Here is a 13,417-nt window from a genome sequence, read left to right on the forward strand (position 1 = left end):
AATCAAGATAGCTATGCAATTTTACTCTGCCTCATCTCCAACACTGTCCGCTAAGTTCTGATTGCAGAAGTTTTATTGCTGGTGACTAAGCAGAAGGCAGAAATGGCCCAGCTTCATTTTCACCTCCCAGGAGGAGTTTGCAGCGTTGGCAGTTTAGAGTGGGAACTTTTTAACTTTTTAAAACTGGGGGTGTTTGATTCAGAACTCACAAAGAGGTTAAGGGCCAGGTTCTTGGATGGGACCATCTTTGCGTTTCGTGTTTTTACAATTAGACCAGGGTGAGCATTGTTATCAATCCTCTTTGTGTTAGCAATAGGCTGGATGAGGAAGCAGGCAACAAAAGGCATTGTGGATAGTGTAACATGGGCTAGCGGAGACGAGTTACATGGCCTTGACTTTGCCAATGACATTGCCTTATTATGCTCTTCCATCAGAGGTAGAACAGGAAGCAGCAAAAACTGGACTGAAAGTAAATGCAGAGAAAACCAAGATTACAAAGGTGGAAAACTGGACAACAGATACAAAGGTGCACATGGATGGAAAAGAAATCGAACAGGCAGAAGAGTTCTGCTACTTGAGCAGCATGATGACATTTGATGGTGGCTGTGATAAAGATATTCATATGAGATTAGGAAAACAAACATCACTTTTGGAAGGATGAACCACCTCTGGTCAACCAGAGGCCTCCACACCAAACTAAAGATCAGATTATACCATGCAATTGTACTGAGCACGCTGCCGCATGCAGCAGGGACTTGCCCAATGACAATAGCTAACGAAGAGAGATTGGAGGCTGCCCACCACAGATGGTTGAAGAAGACATTACACATTTCATGGAAAGATAAAACTGCAAATGCGAGAGGAAGGGAGCTGAGTGGGCAGGACATGTTAGAAAATATCAAAGGAAGACAGCTCAGGTGGTTGGGAAATGTACAATGTATGGAAGATGGGAGACATGCTACGCAAGCATTGAATTGGGTGAAGGGAGGAAACAGAAAGCGAGGAACACCCAGGAAGAACTGGCAGAAGACAGTGACAGAGGATGAATATGTTGAATATGTTGGCATCACCTGGGAAGTAGTACCACAACTAACGAGTGACCATAATCAGTGAACGAAGTGGACTGCCTGATGTGTCAGTGGCACAGAAGGAACTAAGGTATAAGGTAAGGTAAGGTTTGTACAGCGCCTAACACAATGCAGTCCTGGTCCTTGACTAGGACTCCTAAGTACCAACACATACACATCAATAATAATAATGGGCCCTATATTTTGGCAACTGCAAAAAAATGAAGGGCCCAAGTTTGAAAATGCAACTATTTGTGTCTGCAGCTTAGGACTGCCCCTGATTCCAGGTGCAACCAGAAACTTAGACATCAAGTGACCCAACGAGCTGCAATTATTTGTGCTGGCAATTTGTCCCCACAAAAGAGAGAAAAAAGAGAATCCTGCTTAAGGCTGGGCTGGAAACATGACCCTGAATGTAGAACCCCACAATATCATTTTGATAGTGTCACTTTTCTAGCTATAATTATCAAAAAAAACCCTGTCTCTAAATATGGTCAGCAGGTGGAATTCAATTACACAACTACCCTTCTGCACATACAAACAAGCAGACATAGGACTGAGACCATCAGAGCCAGCTTCTCAGACCTGGAAACAAGCAGCATTAAAAGCATCTTGCCGTTTCCCCCACATACACACTCCTGTGTATCATGGGCTGTGACGCAGCTCAACATGACTTCTGTCAAACTTTCTCCAAGTGCAGTGAGACATGCAAGGAACAGCTGAAGGCTTATCTAACCACACAGAGAGACACTGGTGCAGTGGAAAGGGAACTAGGCTAGGAGTTCTTGTCCCAGCTTTGCCAATGACCTGCTGTTTAACCTTGGACAAGGCACTTCCCCTTTTCTGTGCCTTGGTTTCCCCACCTATGAAACAGGGATAATGATACTGACTTACCTTTGCCTTTTGAGATTCTCAGATGAAAAGCTCCGAATAAGAGCTAAATATTGTTGTTACTAATTATTACTGTTATGTTCCCAAGGGATTTAACAATAGGCATGCTTCATTTCACAACACAAGCTTGGAACAGTAGCCTATGAAGTCCAACGTTTGGCCCATGCCAGACGCATAGAGGAAAAAGCACCCATAATGCATTCTGCTGATTGCCACAGGACTTGAGAATGAATTTTTGAACAGAGCAATCAGCTGGATATCCTGAAGCATGAACTCTGTCTGCACAACTACAGATCTCAGACATAAAATTATCCGTCCCTCTTAATTTCATGGACAGCATGGGACTTTTCTAAAATTCAGGTCCATCCACCCATATAAGTGGCAACTGTGGAACTCCTCAAGACTGGGGGATATCAGAGCACAAGAAAGACTCTACAAAAAAGAGACCTATCCTGCCAGGTCTCCTACCTGCATCTTACCCCCACAGGGCAACAAGAGGGAAAGGGAAGGCTTATCCAGTCCCCCAAATACTTCCCAACCTTGCTGGAGAGAAGACACTCTACCCCAGAGGTGGGCAGCGTGGCTGGCTCCGGCATGGTAAGGGGGCGGGGGGTCCCGTGGGGCAGTCAGGGGACAGGAGGCGGTTGGATGGGTCGGGGACAGTCAGGGAGCAGGAGAGGGTTGGATGGGTCAGAGGTTCTGAGTGGGGCAGTCAGGGGACGGGAAACAGAGGAGGTTGGATAGGCGTGGGAATCCTGGGGGGCCTATCAGGGGGCAGGGGGGTGGATAAGGGTTGGGGCAGTCAGGGGACAGGGAGCAGGGGGAGTATATAGGGGGTGGGGTTCCGGGGGGGGGGGGCAGTTGAGGGCAGCAGTCCCAGGAGAGGGCGGTCAGAGGACAAGCAGTGAGGGGTTGGATGGGTCAGGGATTCTGAGGGGGGCAGTCAGGGGGCAGAAGTGGGAGGGGGCAGATAGGGGGCACAGACTTCCCTACCTGGCCCTCCATTTACTTTTGCAACCCCGATGTGGCCCTCGGGCCAAAAAGTTTCCCCACCCCTGCCCTACCCCCTTTCTCAGATCATGGGTCAGCACATCATGGAGGGGAAGAGGAAGGATGACAGAGATGGGGGGATGGCATAACCTTGCTGGGGGCCATCAAATTCCAGAATCTGTGCTGATCTAATGAAAGGGCTTTGAAAAAACTGACCCTATTTGGCTGAGAACAGAGCATCCCAGAAGCTCATGTAATGGGGAGGACAGATCTTTCTCCTCCTGTACTGGATACATCTCCAAAGGGAAGCTGGGGGTTCCCGGAGCTGGGAAACCAGGTGCAAAAGGTTCCAAGCTTGGTAGAGAAAGGAGGAATTTATCTTATTCCAGCTGCTTGTCAAACCTACTTTACCCAACAATGCCGTCCACAAGCAGGCAGTGGCACGCGCTATAATTAACAGCCCACCTCAGACATTGGAGGGAGAACAATGCTGGCATAGGAGGAATTGGAAGCAGGTGATCTTTGCACCCTGACAGGTCTGCCAACAGCAGCAAATGTGCCAGTCCTAGCCGAGCAGTGCAGCTCTCATCAAATCACTATAGCCCGTTCCTTTAAGTCCCAGTAGAAAGTCATACCACGGGCCATCTAGCAGCAGTGGGAATGCAATGAGGGGAGCAACTGGCACTGGTACCAACTGAGGATTATACTCCTTCATAGCTAACAGAGGGGAGTTGCATCCTTCACATTTGGACTTCTCCAAAGCTCAGCTATTTGGCACTGTAGCCATAAGGGTCAGCAGATTTTGGATCTGGATCTGAATCCAAATTTTCCCAAAGTTCAGAGCAGGAGTGCAACTCAGAGCCAGAGGTCTGGCCCCTTCTCTCATTAACCCCAAAACCCCACCATCTCCAGCACACACACAACCAACCATCCCAGCCCCAGCACAGACAACTCATACATACAAGTCTAATAAATCCTGAGCCATGCAGGGGATGTGCAAAGGAAAATTAAAGGAAGCTACTCAGATAAACTCGTGGTCAGCGAGGGGTGGGGACTGGACATTGGTTAATGAGGGATGAACCAGTTCACATAAAATATTAATCAAACCGAAGGCTACTCATAACCTTTGCCAGGTTCATCTCAAGCCCAAACTACCATCCAGAACCCAACCCCAACACCTGTCCCCAAATTCATCTCAAAACTGAATTGCTGCCCTACACCTTCACCCAAAAGCCATCTCACAATTTTTTCCAGGTTTGAAACGTTTGGGTTATTTTTCCCCCCTCTAATGATTTTGCATAAGTGTGGGGCCGCTTCTGCACTTGCTGGCTCAGACCAGGACTGGGCAGGGAGCAACGAAGAGGCTGGTTCTCAGAGTCTCTCTCTCCTGCATGGAAGCAGGAATCTCACCGAAAAGCCTGCTCCTGTGAAATTTCCAACCAAGAGGGGTGGATAGTCAGCTAAGTGGCCAGCTTGGGGGTGCTTATCCAAACCTCTGAAAGGTTTGAAGCTCACCCACTATTCCTGGGAATGGCCCTACTTCCACCTCTTCATTTCCTTTCCACTTTCAAAGGCCCCACAAGAGGGTAAAACCATCACCCCCCACAACCCAGCTGGAGAAAGGGTCTCTCCAGAGCTCATCAATGCCAGTTCTCAGTCTGCCAAGGGTCGATCACCAGAGATTCGGGGTGCTCCTTTCCTCTACAGAGGATGAGTGCATGCGTGTCACCAGGCTCCTGCATGCTGTCAGTTCAGAAAGCTCAAGACAAGAGCTCAGCAAGTTGCAGCGCTGCAAACAGACGATTCCTTCAGTGTCGGTCCAGATGGGCTCACAAAGTCCTGCATGCCTGAGTTGAGTGGGTTGGAGATGTGTGGCCCCCATCTGGGCACTCCCTCAGGGGCTTCCTCAAGCTGCACACACCCCTCTTGCCCCAGAGCCCTTAAAACACACCCCTGGGCAGCCTCAATAAGCCCAGGAACCTTAGCAGTACTTCTGACAAAGTCACTCTGAGGTTTGCAACAAACCTCGATTGATACAAGCTGCACCCAGGGCTTTACTGGACCATTTCTACTCAGGACCCGAACGCAGACCCATCTCTTGCCAGCACACTGAGCTTGGAGCCTATTCGCCCTGAATTTTACACTAGCATTGGGCAGCAGCACCTGCCTCCTACTTATCCCACTTCACCAAAACCACATCCATTCCTTTTCTCTTACTCTTGAATGTCCTTCTTCCTATTAATGCAGGAGACCCCTGTGCACTAGGCTGCCTCGCTCAGAGTAACAGCAGCAAGACATCCACCCCTGTTACTGCATGCAGATGGCAGCCTTCCACAGTCGCTTGGGCTGCCTGGGCAATGGGAAAGACTCCCTGAAGCTGTGGGAGTGGGAATGGCAGTGTAAGACAGTCCCTTCTGTGCCTCCATGCACAGCAGAACAGTGACAGGGACACAGGATGTTACCTCCACCACGCCTCTCAGGGGCAAGGGGAAACGGGAGCAGGCAAAGGTGGGGGAAGGTCCATCGGGAGCCTCAGATTGAGGAAATGGGCCTGACCTTCCACTTGCTCCCACCAGTATAAACCAAGAGCAGCTCCTTGGACCTTAATGGAGTTACACTGGTGTAAGAGAGAGGAGGCTCAGAGCCTGCTACACCAGGTTTGGTGGCACATGGGTACAGCATCGGCCTGGGCAGGTGATTAATCTGCAGTCACGATACGATTTGTCAACAGAATGTTTTACCTCTTGAGCTGTCCTGAGATGAACTGTCCTTTCCTGCCCCCCATTTTGGTTCAATCTCTTAATCCATCACCCTCTAGCTGTTGTCTATTTCTCTCATCTCTTCCCCATCCCCTCTGTCCATTCCTCTCCATTCCCCTCATCTATTTCTCTCCTCACATCCCCCTCCATGGACTTTTGGATGCTTGGGGAGCAGCACCGATGGCTCTTGTGTGTATGAGTTTAAGGATTGTATTTCCTGCTGGTTCAGCAGCATGGCATTTACACTTCATTTAAGCCTGCTCTCTGCTGTAAGTCCCAGGGGCACCTCAGGGTCACAATAAAGAACAAGCCTGCAATTCAAAGAGAAGCGAGTGCATGAGTGAGCCTGAACTTGCAGTTCAACAGGGGTGAACAGTTTGGTGTGGTTTGAGTGTAATCCCAGCTTGATGCACTTGCTTAAAAACCTCAATAGTACTGTGTACTCGTCTCACCCAGGCCTCCAGGGGTTCTCCTACTCAGCCCTAGCCAATCTTCGGGCCACTCCTTTAAAAAGGAGCAGCATCTATGGGCTAAGATCATCTGGGCATCACAAATCAGCTCCTAGGTGCTCATGTGGCTATCTGAGCAACTCACAGACATCGGTGAACCCATCCTTACAACACTCCTGTGAGGTAGGGAAGGGATTCTCCTCCCCATTTGATAGACGGGAAATGCAGGCACACAGAGATGAGGAGACCTAAACAGGAAATCTTGGCAGAGGTGAGAACTGAAGCCAGGTCTCCTAGGTCCCAGTCCAGCACCTCAAAATTAAACTCCTTCCTAGTTTGCTTTGCTAGCTTTCCCCTTCTAGGACTCTGAAGGCACTTGCACAGTGTATTCAGCCCCATCTCTCATGCCCAGACACCTGGATGCACACACGTAATACCCACAGACTCCACCCCAGCACGGGAACCACGCTCAGCCTCACCCACACCTGTCAATTTACACGGCTCTGCGGAAGGCGAGTTTTTTCCCCCCGGGAAGACACATGCAAGTGACAGACATGCTTCACTGCTGTGCTGCAGGAGACCTTCTCAGGCCACGGGTTCTGAGCCATGCTTTGGCCTTGTGGTACACCAGCCACGTCTGGTGCCTGCATCCCATGGAGTGGCATAGCAGCCACTGCCACCCAACACCAGGGCAAAGTCAGTGTCCTATCTGAAGGAATCTGAGGACTTCAGCCCTGTGTGAATCACAGCTCCGCGTTTGTTCCTCCTGTCAAGGCAGGTCACTTACAAGTTAACTCAACTGGTGATATCCTTGGTACCATCTTTGTTGCTAAGTGAAAGCTGGTAATTATGATATGGCTGGACAGAGCCAAGAGATGAGCCCTCCCCAGTCACATCTTCCTTTCTGGTATCTTTGCACAGTTGCCCGGTAGGTCCAGCTTCCCTTTGCTGGGGCCTGGGATATCCTCACCTCCCAGCGGCTTCCCATGTGTATCAGGCTGGGTGCAGGTCCTCTCTCTCTCTCTCTCTCTGTCCTAGTTCTGCAGGAATGAGATGGTGCTGTGTGCAGAGCTCTACCTGCATGTGATGTCAGAGGCGGTGTGCTAGGGAGGAGGTGGGGGAGGGACAAGGGTGCTTGATCCTCAGATCCTGGCAAGCTGCACAGGGAAGTTGATTCCAGATGGGGTACGAACTTGCTTTTTGCTACAGTTAGCAAGAGTGTCGAGTGCAGGATCACTTAAGACATGCGCTCCGGCAGGCTCGGAAAAATTAAGGCCATACTGGAAGCATGCGCAAGCACTGCCTCTGCCACACAGGTGCAAGCAGGTACATAGCAGCTGGGAGATGCTTTTAAAGGCCTGTTCTTTTGGCATGTGCAGTGAGGAGGGAGGACCTGGGCTGCTTGTATTAAGATTTCCCCGAAAAAGTCACACCAAACTTTTAATGCAGTTTGAAAAACATCACAACCTTCCCCACCACCATCACCACCTTTAATTTCACACAACCTCGTCACCCTCCAGATGCAATAAAAAGGTGCTGACACACTCAAGAGGCATGGCCTGGCAGAAGCGGTGCTGATGCTACATTCACCTGAGTATAACAGAGGCAGGGGTGACTGGCAGGTTGTTCTCTGTAAGTGCCCCTGGGCTCTGGAATGCCCTCTGACCCTGGTCTGAAAGAGCTGGCATCGGCTGCAGGGTCTGTTTGTTTCGTCTGGACTTTCCTGAAAGTTAGGGGATATTGAAGCACTGGTTGGTGCAGTGGGTGGTGTTATTTGTATTCAGAGCTGCTGCTTGGTAGATAAGTGAACAGCACATTTGGTTTTGTCATTGTAAATAATGAGCAGGATACTCAGAGCCTGCAAATGGGGGCTCTTTATTGTTCTTGAAAGAAAATAAGTAAGTTCCATGAGAGAGATCTGCATCATCCAATGTGCAGTCCAGGCTGGCAAATTCAAGTTGTTCATAGAGCCTGCCCCAGAAGCTGAGTCTCTGGGTGCTTATCTGGATCCAGCCTAGACTCCAAACCTCTAGAGATTTCCCCTGTAATGCATAACCAGCATAATGCATTATACAAAGCTAAAAAAATGAATGAGACTTTTTGCCAGTGAGCGAGAGCCACTGTTCCCCACCCCAAGGAGAGATTACACCACTGCGCCTCTGCCCTGGAGCCTGACATGAATACAACTGCAAACAACAGAGGTAAAGGCAATTTACCAGCCCTGGATTTTGGTCAATTTAAAATTAGTCTAGTCAGTTAAACAATACATAAAAATTACTTGGAATTAAACATAAACAGCAGCAATCCTGAGGTCACCTTATGAGACACAGGTCACTGGGGATACTGCCACCACTACTTTATAAGAGGGATATGGAGATCTTTAATAATGACTATACTTGGTCAGCACCTGCGCTTTGCACCCCATCTGAAAGGTGGCACCTCCAGCAGCCCAGTCCAGCACCACACCAAAACTTTGGTTCAGTCCAGGCTCAAAAGAGGATAGCACTGTCTACTGAATCACCAGGACATTGCTTCTTTCTGTACCTGGAGACCGCCCTGCCCTGCCCTGCTTAGCCTATAAAATCCCAGACCAAGGTGATCTGACTTCACATGTTCCCCAGCATCAGACAAAACTCAGATAATATCTAAGCACCTGTCTGCTTTGCTGTCAATTTCCCTGTGATCTCGTAGTATAGTGTTCTCAGCTAGAGACTAGTAATTGGAGTGAAACATATTGAGGAAAGGTTTAGCTACAACTAGCAGGCACTAGTTCTGAGCCAAACACTCTGTTGGATTATTAGTTAGCTCTTTATGGCTGGCTTGCTCTCTCCTGAGAGAGTCAAATTCAGGTCCTTACTAAGCTTTGATTCAGTCCTTACACAGCTCATCTGACATTGAATTAATTATGAGGAATTGGACTTCAACAAGAGTTTGGCTTAGCAGACACTTAGTAAGAAGGACCTCTGATCCTGTGAGAGGAGACAAGTTGGAAGAAGTGCCTCAGGTCATCCTGGAAAGAAGCATTTCCGCCCTCATGTTTTTCATGCCAGCTGTTTCTTAAGGGGCTATGCACTCTCTTCTCCAAGGATAAGAACAGCTGAGACTAGTAAACACAGAATACAGCCACCCCTTGCAAAGTATTTAACCATCTAAACTTGAATGCAACATCAAACATATAATCAGCAACCAGCTCCTAACTTGGAGTATATTCATTCTCCCTTTATCACTGCAGCTCACAGTCAGAAAATTAACCAAGTATAATGGCACCTGACTTTATAAACCTGCTCTCCGTTTGTGTTTTGGATTCAGAGTTGCCTATGTGTCTGAGAGGCATTGTGGTGGGGAGTAGGCACTAGGAGGCGGGTGAACTCCATTGTTGAGTAGGACAAAGTCAAGGGTTCTTGGTTCTGTTCCCACCTCACTCGCTGACAGGCTGTTTGGCCTTGGGCAAGTCACTTTACCACCCTGTGTCCCCATCTGTGCAAAGGGGAGAAGCAAAGGAGGCAGTAGGGCTCGCCTGCCTCCCCATTTGCCGCCAGAGCCAGGGCGAGTCTGGAACACTAGCAGAAACTAAAGTCAGCTTTTGACTTGTAAAGCAAGCAAATCTGATCTAGATGCCATCAAGGGAGAATAAAACTGGAAGCCCATGCTAGTCACTCAGCTTTAGAATTTCATGAAAACTACCACCACATGCTGCAAATATACTGCTAATTTTGAAAGGAAAAAAAGGTTCAATTAAAGGGTTTGGGCTTTTCTGGGAATCAGGGGTGCTAGAGATTTTTTTTTTTTTTATAGTGGAGGTGCGTGAGAGCCATTGAACCAAACTATAAACCCATAATGGAAACCACTTCAAGCCAAGCGGTGTGGCAGCACCCCCAGGTCCAGCACTTATGTCATGACTGAAGATGATTGTCAGGGGTTTAGCAGACATCAATGCAGCTCATATTGGAGAGTGAGACTTCACTAAGAGCCTTTATTGTAAGTGTACCTTCCTAGGGGCTCGTTTCTTTATGCTACCAGACACCAAGAAAGATATTAAAAGCCTTAGATTGTGATTCTCTGCTATTCCTGGGAGGAACGAAAGCCACATTGCCTGATCCCAAAGCTGAACAGTGTGGTAACAGGACCTAGTCAATTTAAGAAGTCAAAGTTCAGGTGTAGTACAGGACTAGAGGCTGTAATAAAACCAGGGTTCTAGACCAGGACAGTAAAAGAGGTTGCAGTAACACAGAGCCTGTAGCTCCTGTGTCACAGAAGAAAATGGACTGGGTTCTGATTCAACATGGACTAGGAGATGCAGTAATACAAACTCTTCTGGTTTGGCTGAAATAAATAATAACTAATAAAATAGTAACAATAATAATAATAATAAAAAACAACATGCAAAGATTTTATAGGTATTCATTTTTCAGCCTCTTTTGTGCCAATGCTGCAGTATGAAGCAAAAATAAATCCACCCCAAGAGTCTGAAATTTATTAATTTGGGGCTTCTGGAATTGCAAAGAAATCTTTACCCAGCTGCTGGATATCTGCCTTGCATACCTGACAACTGTCCCCAACACAAGAGACAGAGAGGAACAGCTCAATCACAAACTAGGCCTGGTCTACACTTAAAATTAGGTTGACATACATATGGCACTCGAGTGTGAAAAATTCACACCTCAGAGCCATCGTTATGCCAACCTAACCCATATAGATGTGGCTAGGTTGGCAGAAGAATTTTTCCATCGAGCTAGCTACTGCCGCTTGGGGAGATGGATTATCTAGTGTGATGGAAAAACCCCTTCTGTTGCAGGAGGAAGTGTCTATATTAGGGCACTACAGTGGCATAACTGTGCCACTGTAGTCCTGTAGTGTACACATGGCCCTAGTCTCAACACTAGCCTTGCAGAGGAATCTGGGAATACAGATCTGGTACAAATTCAGTTGGTTGTTTATTAAGCGGAAGAAGAAGCTAATGATCAATTGGCAATGGTGTTTTGTTTGGGTAAAGGTTTGGAAGATACATGTGGGGAAGGTGACTTCATAGTTTTGATTTGCAAAGCACATGGGAAAAACAGTTCCGTTTCCAAAAGCAACACCTGTGCCAGTGGGTTTCTTCCCAGTGCTCACAACACTAGTGCTGCTAGGCAAGGGGAAAAGCATCTTGCATATTGACTAGAACTATGCACACCCAAAAGTGGATAAACCCAAAGACTAGGTGAAGCTGAACCTCAGTGTGTACACCCTGAGTTTATACTGGACCAGTAACGGTCTGGTAATGAGGGATCATTTATGATTTGTCAGGTAAGGGAGCTTGAGTATAAATGAACATCAGGCACATAAGTAACTGGGAGTGAGGACCTCAGGAGTTCTAATCCTTCCACTGCCACTGCCTCATTGCATGGCGCTGTGCAAGTCATTTACACTCCTGTGTCTCAGTTTCCCAAAACATAAAATTAGGAAATGGCAATTAACTACTGCAGGGGTATTATAAAGATTAATTAGCCAATATTTTTACAGACTCAAGAGTATTTTTGGACTCTTGAGGGGCAGTGCCGTATTTTTTGAGCCAATTCATTCACCTCACTAGAATGGGACAGAAAGGTTTTGAACAGCACCATGGAATCAAGGAGATTGGCAAATGGCTCAGGATGCCTCTTACCTCTTCTTGTGCTCAGTTTTGCTGGATATAGCAGATAAAGATGAACCTCCAGGTAAAAACAGCCAGTCAATCTCTACTCTCCAGCACTTGCCACACCTCCAGTGATACCCTATTTGATAATTTACCCAAGGAAACCCACTTAAAGGCATTACTTTACACTTATGTAGTCCTCCTCACCCAAGAATCTCACAGTGCTTTACAGAGGATGATAAATATCATCATCCCAATATTTCAGATGGGGAAACTGAGGCACAAAGAATGACTTGCCCGAGGTCACAGCTGGCAACAGAATGCAGGTCTCCTCACTCCTTGCTCTGTGCCCTGTCCTACAAGCCCCTATGCCTCTTAGGGTAGAACTACACTGGAATAAAAGACCTGCAGCATGGCCTGGCTGAGCTGACTCAGGCTCCTGGGTCTCGGGCTGCAAGGCTAAAAATTGCCGTGCAAACGTTTGGACTTAGGCTGGAGCCCAGGCTCTGGGTCCCTCCCAGCACAAAGTCCCAGAGCTTAGGGTCCAGAGCCTGAACAGCCCCACGTTCCAAGCCCTACAAGCCCGAGTCAGTTGACCATGTCCAGGGGTGTTTAATTGCTGCGTAGATTGTACCCATTAGGTTTAGGCACTCAACTCCACACTTCTCGCAACCTCTTTAAAGCTATGTGAGAGCAATTTGCATTTTAGACAGAAAAGCAACTCATGTAAAACAACGTATAGCAACCACAATACTCAATCCACAATGACAATCCTTGTCAAGCCACACAGAGAAACTAGACCATGATGGACTGTTCTCTTCCTTACACTGACAGGTATCTCCTTCCTCCTTTCACAGACATTCCTCCTACTCAACATCTGATTTTCCAACACATTATTCTCTTTTCCATTATCTCACTCTTGACCCATCAAACATCTTGGTGTTCAGACTCCAGGAGGCACATAAGCAACTGTTCACTGTCAAACACATATACTACCCATCCATGAACTATCCAAACTCTTCTACCCATTTAGAGTTTTGCTTTCTTTATCTTCTTATATGCTGTGGCAATGTTCCAGACATCTCCAGATTCCCTGCTATGCAGCAGCACTCACTCACATTCATGTATTATCAGTAACTGATCAGATATCAATATTATCAACATTTGCTACGTTAAGAGGATCTGTTCAATATTTTCTGTGACTGTAGCATAACCTGCATTTATATAAGTGCTGCTTGCTGCATGTGCATTGTTATATGTAAATGGAATGCATCCGATGAAGTGAGCTGTAGCTCACGAAAGCTTATGCTCTAATAAATTTGTTAGTCTCTAAGGTGCCACAAGTACTCCTTTTCTTGTTATATGTAAAGTTACACGTATTGTTACCTGTGTTTGCAAGGCTACCTTCACTTAGTGTGCATCCTGTACTGATGGTGTCACTTGTGTTTACAAACATTATCTACATTTGACGTGTTACTTGATTCCATCTTATTACCTCCGATTGCAGGTTCCTCCTTCTGTGTTTCCACTATAATTAGGTTTTCCAGTTTTAGGTTTAATCTGACAACATCCCAAAGCAAAGTATACACTATACCCAACAAATACCCACATTCACTATATTTACAATGGTGAGAAGTGTTTTCAGAG

At 47.2% G+C, this 13,417-nt stretch overlaps 1 protein-coding gene across 1 annotated transcript in view; it reads right to left on the reverse strand.

Annotated features, from left to right (window-relative positions):
• The window catches only part of GRAMD1B (GRAM domain containing 1B), a 281,545-nt gene that overhangs the window by 115,519 nt on the left and 152,609 nt on the right, over positions 1–13,417 (reverse strand).

Source organism: Dermochelys coriacea, chromosome 22 (genome assembly GCF_009764565.3).
Source record: "Dermochelys coriacea isolate rDerCor1 chromosome 22, rDerCor1.pri.v4, whole genome shotgun sequence".
NCBI lineage: Eukaryota > Metazoa > Chordata > Testudines > Dermochelyidae > Dermochelys > Dermochelys coriacea.